The following is an 11,935-nucleotide window of genomic DNA, read 5'->3' as shown; positions in this document are numbered from 1 at the left end:
ACAGTTAATTTGGAATAGTATTATGTGAAAATAGACTTTATCTGGACTACCTAGTTTCGAATCGTTCATATTGAGGTCGATAAAAATAGATCCTATGTCAAACGTTGTTGGTATTCCCCATATACGTACACTGATTATAACATGTATTACAATTTTTTTTAAAAGCTTTTACGTCTGATTTTAACCTTTATTCATTTAAATATTAGTTGTTTTGAATTTGCACAAAGGAAAGTTTTCAAGTTATTCTTTTTGCATAAGTAAATCATGGCATTCGTTTGAAACACATTTCTAAATATTTTATCATGAAAACTCTTTAAATTGTTTTTTTTTTCCCACAAATTTTAGTGGTTTGAATTTCTATTCTCTTCCGGATGACTGATAATCATGGACTATTCAATATGTAGCATTCGCAGTGACAGCAAACGACATGTAACAGTCGTATGTATATGCAAGAGAATAAATAATTGGAGAAAGATGTATATTTAGCATGGTGACTGATATTATCTTCGTTATTCAACTGTTACTGGAGTACACTTTGGGTTTTCCAGTACTATTGTGTTCAAAGGTTTTGTCGATCCTTGGTGGGAAATATGTGCTACTGATACCTGTTTATAATCAACCCTAAACGAAAAAGCTGTGTTTGCTTCGACACATGTAGATAACACCAAAAGTATCATCTATGGATATGTCAATAAAGTTGACAGAGCCGGTTTATTGTTTTTGTTCTCTGCTAAATTAGCAAGTAGAGGGCCACTAAGTCGATGTATAATATATCCTACATTGACAACCAAACCAATAAAATAAATTGATTATAACATTTATTTTTAGGCAGTGGTAGCTGTTTTGACCAATACGAAGTAGTTTATTCATAAAGAAATATCCTTTATTCAATACTCAATCATAAAATGTTATATTTTAGATGGATACTTTCTGTGATAAATATAAAACGTCTGCCAACAACAGAGACTCTGATCATTATAGAGATTATGGAAACCCAGTACATTTAACATGGGTAATTTCTTGTCAAGCATTTAAAGTGAATGCTTTAGAGAATATTTACTGCTCTAAACAACTTTTCTCCCCATTGTGCTAGCCAACCTGCACACAAATCGGGCCGAGCTTTTAGTATAGGTGGATGGACCAGCGTTTTCCTCCATCGTTCTGCGTGGGGGAACAACGATCATATCGAAAAAGCCTTCTTATTGGAGGACACAAGATGTCCATAGGGAAAAAAATGCAAAGAACCTTACTATCAATATCGGCTAAAACAGGAGTTCACCAACTGTCAACCATAGCAGTCCACCTAAAGGTATACAATGAATATGAAATTGTACATTGGCCAATTAAAATAAAAACAGACTCGGGTTGACATGATCATGAGAGGTAAATAAAACATTTAATGCAACACCTTTCAAGATTATCCCCGCTGAGCACCGATTTAAGCAAATTCTATTTCATGGATATTGAATGGACTTATCGATCGTAAATGACCACAAAATATTATATACTTGAAAACTTGAGAATTGAGAACTGTCTTGAATATTAATAATTAATTTCCAATAATATAACTAGCTACGATGCAGGCAAATAAGATGTCACAAGGAAAAAGAAATATATCAAATATACAGTTATTAATATATGCAAATACGAGAATGGGATTGTTAATCTAATTAAAAAGATTCTCACTTTTATATTTAGGACAAGAGTCAGGTTTGTCAGAAGCTTTTAAGACGAAGAAAACCTAAATTCTTTGGATAGGTATCTTATTATTGATGTTTCATTTTTAAGGAAATAGTGAGCTGACATTTGGCGAATCTGAACTATATGTACCGTATAAATTTATATTACATTCATTACACATTCATAGTCGATATAAATAGGGATTGTAGTATTTGCTATATAATTTCTATTGTATGCAGGGATTATAAAACAACTTCTTTTAATACGTTATTAATAGAAAAAGTAAAAGGGAAGCCATTTGAAAGTTATTGCTCAGAGTCGAAAGCCAGAGAAGAGAAGCGTCAGTTGAACTAAAAATGTCCTACTTAAAGCAATTTTTAAATGTGTGCTCGTTTATTTCACATATGATCGTAATCAGACAGACTGAACAAAGGCTTATCTATTAGACACTGATGTTATTACATATTCACTTTTAGAACTGACAATCACAATCAAAGCATTAGTCTCACAGATATTCTCAATTCGATCCAGTAAAATCATGTATCAAAATAGTAAACAATGACAGTATTGTAAGATTATGTCCTGCTTTGTCTATATCCCGGAAGATTGAAACATTAAATTCCGATAAAAGCAACACCATATTTTTGCAATTAAGAGCGATAATATTTTTAGAAATGGTTTAATTGGGTAATGCACAGTCTATCTACATTTGTATAAATAATATATACTGCCTATTGTTACAGTATACAATATTTGAGCAGCCCGCCCGCTTAGCTCAGTAGGTAAGAGCGTTGGTCTACGGATCGCGGGGTCGTGAGTTCGATCCTCGGGCGGGGCGTATGTTCTCCGTGACTATTTGATAAACGACATTGTGTCTGAAATCATTAGTCATCCACCTCTGGTTCATGTGGGGAAGTTGGCAGTTACTTGCGGAGAACAGGATTGTACTGGTACAGAATCCAGGAACACTGGTTAGGTTAACTGCCCGCCGTTACATGACTGAAATGCTGTTGAAAAACGGCGTTAAACCGCTCCCCTCTAAACCCCTAAAAAAACAAAAAAACAAAAAAAAAAAAAAAAACAACAACAAACAAACAAACTATTTGAGCATTCCTGTGATGCCCAGTAACGGAAAGGTCACTTTAAATCGACTATGGCAATACGACAGCAGTATGAATAGAATGTTTACAAGCATCTAAAATATGTTTCACGACATCAGGTTATCAGCAAATTGGACAAACGCAAAAAGTATTTTCAAGATTACAGGATAGCAGCGTCTATGCCGTATGCAACTACATGACGGAAGGACAAATAACATAGACATAAATTTCGATTCAAAGCAGTTGTTCATTTCCTTGACAATACAACAGATACTGCTACACTTGAACTAGATGATAATGTTGCTTTCATTCACATTTTCTGTTTACAAAGGCTGAATAGTAGGTTTACCTTCATTGGACATTCGGAGGGAAAACGTATGAAATTCAATCATGTCGATAGTATAATTGATATGAACAGTACAGAAACTCTAAGAGACATAGTCCAAGTAAAGCAACTGAGTGTACAACATTCGCACCCCACAACACATTACCCAGCCCTCGTGGATATTAAAAATCTTTTTCGGGGTAAGTTTACAAAAGGAGCTTTGGGCTCACCAGGCGTGGTCATGCTAGAAGATGGGCGTGTCGTAGTTGTAACAATGCTGCTCTGAGGACTACCAGACTTGTATTACGACATATCCATTCAAGATATTATAAAAACAATTGGCTTAAAGAATATTGTGTGGAGCAAGGTGTTAATCTGAAGTCTGTCTACGATATCATGTCAACGAACAGCCCAACCCTTTATCGTGAAATATTCAATGTCCATATAGATTCGATACCTAAACCAAGTATCTTAAGTGACATAATAATTTAAAAGACTTAATAAAATAAAAAAAGCAGTAAACATTTAGCAAAGACAATATTCACATCGTAATTCGTATGGCATGGCCTTGCAATCAAATGACATGCAGCACACAACACGGCTTGAGCCAAAATCAAGTTCACAGCCACCAAGAAATATACGGTTTTCGGAGTTACCAACAGTTTCTGGCATGGCAAATTCATAAATGCGCTATTTGGAACGACATCGTTAATAAAACATCTAATGCTTTTTTTCTTAAAATTTATAAAACGTACGTTTACTAAATTTCAGATATAAATGTTACTACTAGAAGTGATAAAGGTCGTTTGGTTTGTTTAACGGCAGGAAAACCCCACATGCCCCTCCAGGCATTATTTCCAACAGAAGCACGCACCTGGGAAGAACCAACGACCTTACGTAAGCAAGCTGGATTGTTTCCTTACTTGCAAGAATTCAACAACCCAGCGACGTCGAACAAACAGCAGTAAGGGACAAGTGGTTCAAAGTCAGTGACCTTAAAACTCCGCTACAAAGACCCCTGATACAATATTGACCACAAGTGACATTCACCGTAAATTTTACAAATCTGTCATCAAGGTCTATTTAGAAACAATTCAGAATCGAGTAGGGGGTCACACTACATACACCAAATTTTTATGTTGTTGTAGGCGCTTCGTGTGGCTATGACATTATCATATATTTAAAAGACTGTACTGTTATATATTAATTAAATGTGTACTGAGAAGTTATCCGCCAGATCCGTAACAGTGTTTTTTTTATAAATTGCAGCATTTGTATCCAATATATAGATATAAATTGTAATCATTTTAAAGCACTAGAAAAGTGGTAGTGGCACCTTTTGCCATATCTTTGAAAAAGATGTGTTTACCCTATACATTCAGACTCTTGGACATCTTTAGTCTCTTACTTTTTTCACGAAGTTTGAAATTTATAGATCTATGCATCAGAAATGAAGTCACATGTTTAAACGTTTTGTTGAAATTTGAAAATACGAACAATTACTTCATAGTATCATAAAATAAACATGTATCAAATTGTGTGTTTAAACCGTACTGTGAGTTAGGTTCAAATAGTACAAACCTAATACATGTTCGAGCTTAGCACAGTATAAATGTATAATACCACTAGAACAAATGACTGTACATGACATTTAATTGTGAATGTAGCTCTGCAAACACAGTTACACATGCACTATATGTATTGAGTCAAATTAATCTATTTTGTGAGGATTATGAAATATTTTAGCGGAAAATGCACATGGAACGTCATTTGTATCTTGTTTATGTTTGTGCAAAATGCACATTATCTTGTTTATGTGAGTGAAAGATGCGCAATGGATGTCGTAAGTATCTGAAATAAACTAGTTTAGTGAAAGATGCGCATTGAATCTCGTTACTAAAAATAGACAATTCAGTGGAAGTTTTGTTACGAAAAAGGTAGATCAAGCAGTGCGCTGGTCCGATGTTTAAAGTGCACACCCACTTGCGCCAGATCAGAAAGAAAATGTCTCTGTACATGTTATACCCTACCCCTAGGTATTCTATAAGAACCATGGTCATGAACGGGAAAATATACTATCCCGTTTCAATCGTAAAATTCTCTACTTAAACGCGCAGTTCGGTGAATGGGTACCCAGTAAATTGAACAAGCGATAATTTATCTTCAGTCGTGCACCAGTCACCTTGTCGCAATATTCCATTTTGCATAGATTATCAACATATTTTATGCTTTCGTCAAACAGAAAGAACTTGCTTGACCTTCCCTAATAAACATCCGGCAGTGTGCACATGTTTGGCGAAATATAAACAAACGAAAACAGAATTTAAAATACAATACAATTTTACACTAAAACTGGAAATGATGAATGGAATTCATCCTGAATATGATCATTAATTTGAAATCGTACATTGGTCCGCATCTGTATATTTTATTTAGTTTGCACGTTTGTGCTGCATTTTCAAATTTAAGCGAACACGTGTAGTAAAATGACGATTGACATACGTTTTCATAAAGCCAATCAGAACGGAACTTTACCAGGGAAGGTCAAGCAAGTTTTTTGTGTAACGTTGAAATAACAATAAACTACGCTTTGTTTTTGTAAGATAAGAAATACTGAAGAAATGTTACGGGGACACAATGGAAGATAAATCACCACATGTTTGATATCCATAGTACGTATTTACCGAACTGTGTGTTTTAAGTATGAAATGCGCGATTGAAATGGGTAAATAAATTTCCCCTTTTTGGTTCTTATAGAAAACCTAGGGGTAGGGTATAACATATACAGAGGCATTTTCTTTCTGATCTGGCGCCAGTGTTCACACCTGTAACTTGCATTTAAACGCAATTTCACAGTTGAACCATTTGGCGTGCTCCCAATTTAACGAAATGGACATGTCCTGTGGAGTTTACATTTTAAATTAAATAAGACTTTAAATAACAAAATGGTTGTAAAACATTGTCAGAAACGTGTCTTAATATCTGTTACCTCTGAATGTACCTAGCATAGCACGACGTCAGACGTTTAAAACATAACAGTGGAAACATGTATTTATTCTTGTAATTCCATGCCGATCACATTTTTAACAGTTTTCTTTCTTTTAAGTTTCTTAATCGTGTATGTAAAAATAGAATAAATTATTTAGCACAATTCGGCTTTTTGTTCATTTCGACACGCACATCGATGTCGATTTTCCTAGTTGAGTATGATGATTTATATGATGAAATATGTTTAAATTTAAAATATTATGTCTTAAAGTGTGTACATAGAATATTTGACAAATTTACTAGATGACTTACAAACTAATTGTTTCAAAATACAAATGTACTGATGAAAAGCAAGATATTTATTATATCCAAATAAGCTGGCCATCATTGGGTTAGGATTACAAGAGGTACCCAAGGTTTGGAAGTTATTTTTGACTTTTCAAAATCAGATTCATTGACGGTTTTCAGTGTAATAAAACTGAATAGTAGGTTTACTTTTATTGGGAATTAGGACGGAAAACGTATGGAATTTAATCTTTGAAACATAGAATGCAGCAAAGCAAATTAGCAGCAGACTTGGTTTGATACTGTTCACGAGCGGTAATGAGATATGGTACACGCCTCCCTCGACCTTTAGCTGCGACTTCAGTGGAACTCTGTTTTATATAATTTGAATAGACTCAATGATCCTAAATGACCAGGAAGGAGTCCAGATCAGTCATACACATTGAATTTCTATGCATGAACATTTGTACGTTTACAAGATGAAGCCCTGTTTATAAGAGTAAGAATACCTGAACTCTGTGGACGAGTGGATAAAGTTCTTGGCCGCAGATCACTTGCCCCGCTCCGCTGTGAATTCGAAACTCCAAATGGGGCGTTATATTATTTCCTGTTAGAAAGCCTGGCTTACCGAAGGTTGGTGGTTCTACCAAGGCGCACAGTAGTGTAACCAGTATTACATATAGATTTTGCACTGGTACTTTGTATATCAATATTAATTGCAGTTATTGTAATCATTATAGGAAGTTGTGCATTATTATAATTACTGAGTTGTCAACAAGCTGCATTCTGTCTGAACTGGATCTCTTGTCAAATCATTAAGCGCGCTATAAACATGTTGTTTTTACAAACAGTTTTATGAAGTAGATCATGTGAGTTTTTATTAAGGGTAGTGCTTTTTGCCAGGCTCATGGATGATATCATGAAGTGTCTATGCTAAGAGTAAGTGAATTGTAATACGCCGGATGTACGTATAGAATGCTTGTCGCCACTTAAAAATCCTTGACTTGACGATCATGATAACACACATATTTTTCCTTTTTGGGTCATCTATTGATTAAACACATATACCACTAGATGATATCATTTTCTTCGAATTGTATCTATAAGATCATAACACATTCAAGCCATCCCAATACGCTGAATGAATTAGTCTAAACTCGGGTTTTCGCATAACTTGACAGCCGTTAGTTTTGTTAGTTTAAGAAATTGTCCAGTACTTTGTAGTGTAGCCGACGTCGAACCCGACTGTTCTATAAATAGACATGAATATGGGACACAGTAGAGCACGGGAGGTGTTGTATGCTGGGATCGCGCACATGGAGACGACGGTCAGCCATAACTGTGTTATAGCAATCCGCAGAGTGTATTTTCGACAAGTATTATCTACAAAGTGTCATCCGACCAGAGTTAGACTGACCATTAATAAACGTCACTTTAGTAGGAAGGTATTTTCCTCTTCGTCCATGTTCATGTATTTTGAAAAGATTCTATTTTATTTCTTTTAGTCATGATGATGTGTTCCGTTTTTTTGTTTGCTTTACAATTTAAAACTCCGCTCTATTAAAGTTTCTTTAATCAATAAGGCGAACCAGAACAAGGAAGTTAATAGTCATGATTCCAACAATATAGTCATTTTGATGGGGCACGTCATAACTGTTTACTAGTGGGCGGTGATTAATTACTACTTTTTACAGATAGAGTACATGAATATAGTATAACATGATGATAAGTTATAGAGGTAAGTGCGATTTTGAATTATTTTGAATTTTAAGTGTCTATTATATTCCTCTATACGAAACATTTGAAATCTGCAAAAAATCATTATTTGTTTACGAGAACCCCCATTGCCTATAGATTTAAGTGATTATTGATTTTTATTACTTTCACTTTTAGTTTCACAAAATTATCTCTAAAGCTGAACTATTCAACCGGAAAAAACATGCACTCCTAAAATGCATAGTTACTTCAATTTAATTATTAAAATTATTTGAAAAAAAAAACAACAGATCTGTAAAAGTAGAAAAGCAATTTAGTACAATATGCATCCGCACACAAGTATATAAGTTGAGACCGTTACCTAATCATGAATGGAAAGTGAGCAGTCAGCTAGCAGCTCACTTCCCGGACGTAAAACTTGTTACGTTTTAGCTTTATTTGTTTTAATAACTTATCTGCATACTATAGTATTAGATCGTATTTTGGGGCTGCTGTAGCTTGAGTGGTTAAGGTCGTTGGCTTCAAATCATTTGCCCTTCACAGCTGTGGGTTCAAAACCTAGAAATCGCCCATATGTCGTTCTTACCAGGTGCCCATCTGTGCCTGAAATAGTACTAGGGAAGAACTTGAAAGTCGCCATATGACCTATAAATGGGTCGATTTGACGTTAAACCAAACACAAATTTGCCTTTAAAGATATTTGTAGCTTCACACATAATACCACTTCAATTGACTGTATTATGAATACAGCTTTACATCCATATCTTACATATTTAGTATTAAAGTTAAATTATAGGTTTGATATTTATCTAAATTTGAAGTTAAAATATTTAGTGAAAGATGTATATTGTAAATCTTAAAAAATATAGGTTAATTACCGAATCTGCATGACTGATTGTATTTCATTTTACAATATTATATTTCAGTATAAGCAGCTAAGCCTTACTACGCATTTTAAATAAGGATCAGTAGTAATCAATACTTTGTTACTATCTTGATTGTATGAACTACGGTAGATAACAATAAAGCTTAAGTCAAATATTTTGGGTATTCCCATAATTAGTAGGACAATGATTACAAAACTACTCGAAGGAAGGATACCTTTTCTAAACTGCATGAAAAGGAAATTTTATCTCATGCGTTACTTTACATTAATAAAGAGTTTCATGTTACTGCTTTAATTTTCTTCAAATGAAATGTGAGAGCAGACGACATGGAAACAATAAGCACAGTAAACACGATTAGAGCTACTTAGTTCAGTCCACTGACAAATAACGTTAGAACTTATAGTGAAATATATAGCGGACGGAGTGCTTCAAATATCCAACAACGGGATACATTTCAATTATACACCTGGAAAATAGTTAAGCATCCCTAGATTTGTTACAGAGGTTTCAGTGTCAAACTTTCTTATGAAAATTTTGATATTAAAATTACTAAAAAAAATGGTATACTATATAACATCAACACTGTAGCTAACATAACAAAGCAATAACTGGCCAAAAAATACAGTCTTTAATACCGAAAATGTTAAGTATTCAAGACGTATCGTTTCCCCCTAAAACTGAAGTCGGTTTAAGTATGGAGCTGCTGATTGCATCAGTTCATTGTTTGTTAGTTTCTTGGTAAAATATCAAATGAAGTGTCTAGATGATGTTTTCACCTTACATGTTCAATACCGGGTGAACCCGCTACATGCACGGATGCAACCCTCCGTCTCACCCCTTCGGTCAAACGTCAGATTTGATGAATGGTCCGCTGTCGCCACTCGCGATGCAAAGTTGCTTTCAGTTCGTCAACATTCTGTGCAGGAGGGTCAATTTTCTGTATCCGATGCCCTAGAATATCCAAGATATGCTCCAGCGGATTCAAATCGGGGCTTCTAGCTGGCCAGGGCAAAGTCTCAATTGCATTAAGTTCGAGATAGGCCGTTACTGCCCTCAAACGGTGGGGTCTAGCGTTGTCGTCCATGTACAAAGCTTAGTAGCAAGTGGATGGTTCTCAAAATGAGTCACAACTACCGGCTCGAGGACGTCTTCAATGTAACGTTCACCTGTCAATCTGTCCTGTATGGTCACCAATTCCATCTTGTCGTCGTGCATCCCCACACCATTACAGAACATCCGTTGGCTTGATATTTCTTGGCATCTACAGAGTATTATTCGAGCCAACTAAAAACAGAAAATTTTAGGCGCGTTTATTTCTCATGTACAATATACCAAAATAATAGGGAGTGCTTAACTTTTTTCCAGGTGTATATTTCAGAAAAATAAGAAGTTAGCAGTGGGGAAAAGATTAGGTATGTTAAAATGTGTGTGTAGAGGTTTTGGTGGGTGCAGGGGCTGGGAGGAGGGAAGGAAGTAACACTGCAAATATACAATACTTAACATATAAAATGGTAAAGACATAAAGAGCCGCACCATAAGAAAACCAACATACTAATAGTTCATTTGCGACTAGCATGGATCCAGACCATCCGCGCAGGCTGGTCTGGATCAATGCTGGTCGCAAACGCACTATGTTGGTTTTCTCAAGGTGCGGCTCAAATCAAGTTGAAAATAGGGGAACCGCCTTGGAACGGTCAGTGACCTATGGAAAGGGAAAAACTTTCCGCTGAGATAAACTCTAATATAGGTTGCATTACACAATAGCCTAACTATTTCGAGCACGATTATGCAATGTGCAAGACAATAAAACACTCCTACCGGTCATCGAAGCATAGGTTTCTAAACTACACCTCTATACATTAAGTGTTTAAGAAAAGTTTGTTAGATGACCTGTTGTAAAATTTACTCTGAGGTACAAATGTACCATTAAAAACTTCGACAATGTCAGACTGGGTATCAGTAGACAAACTTAGGATGGAATCTCGCTGATATCAGTTATCTAGTTTTTGTTGGGTTTAACGTCGCACCAAAATAATTATAAGTCATATGGCGACTTTCCAGTTTTGATGGTTGAGGAAGAACACAGGTGCCACTCCGTGCATATGATGAGCGGGCACCTGGGAAGAACCACTGACCTTCCGTAAGCCTGCTGGATGGCTTCCTTACATGAAGAATTCAACGCCCCGAGTGAGATTCGAACTCACATCGATGAGGAGCGAGTGATTTGAAGTCAGCGACCTTAACTACTCGGCCACGTAGGCCCATCTCGTTACTAACAGTATAAAAATAAATTTTGTGATGCGCAGTTACTTCCCATTAGGATGCCATATTTCTTTGCCAAATGTGAAAAATATGTTATTAAGCAGAAACCGCAACAATACACATAAATGAGCACAGGCGTACTACAAGGCCTTTTTGTTAAATTAACTGATGCCAGATAATTAGCATTATGTCTTGCAAATAGTTTCTCGATTAAAGTTACCAGTTTTTCTTTTTGATACTAACTGGTAAATTAGTACAAATTGAAAAAAATCGCAAGTGTAGAAGACATGTAGTCTCGAAGACATGTAGTCTCTGTTTAATAACTATTTGATAACATCTCCGGAATACTTGATGGACTAGTCCCGATTAACAATAGAGTCCCCATATTTTGTTATACTGTAGAAGAATAAATATGCACCTGGTCCTAAATTGTCACATTTAGTCTTATAGAGTTGCTATCATTATTACTTTCGCAAGTTGATTTAGCTTGTGAAATATTTGTCATTATAAATATAGTCTGTTTTCACGTTTATAACGACATAAGATATCGAGGGTTTAGAGCGGAACTGGTCTATCTACTTCTGTTTCTCTTCTCTAAGCCCTTGATATGTACATTTATTACCAGTATAAGACCAGTTCGATTATTATGTAATTATCCAATTTTCAGATGGGTAACGTATGCGATAAATGCA

The sequence above is a fragment of the Mercenaria mercenaria genome, chromosome 15 (genome assembly GCF_021730395.1).
Source record: "Mercenaria mercenaria strain notata chromosome 15, MADL_Memer_1, whole genome shotgun sequence".
In the NCBI taxonomy this organism is placed as follows: Eukaryota; Metazoa; Mollusca; class Bivalvia; order Venerida; family Veneridae; genus Mercenaria; species Mercenaria mercenaria.
This window is presented reverse-complemented; position numbering follows the sequence as displayed.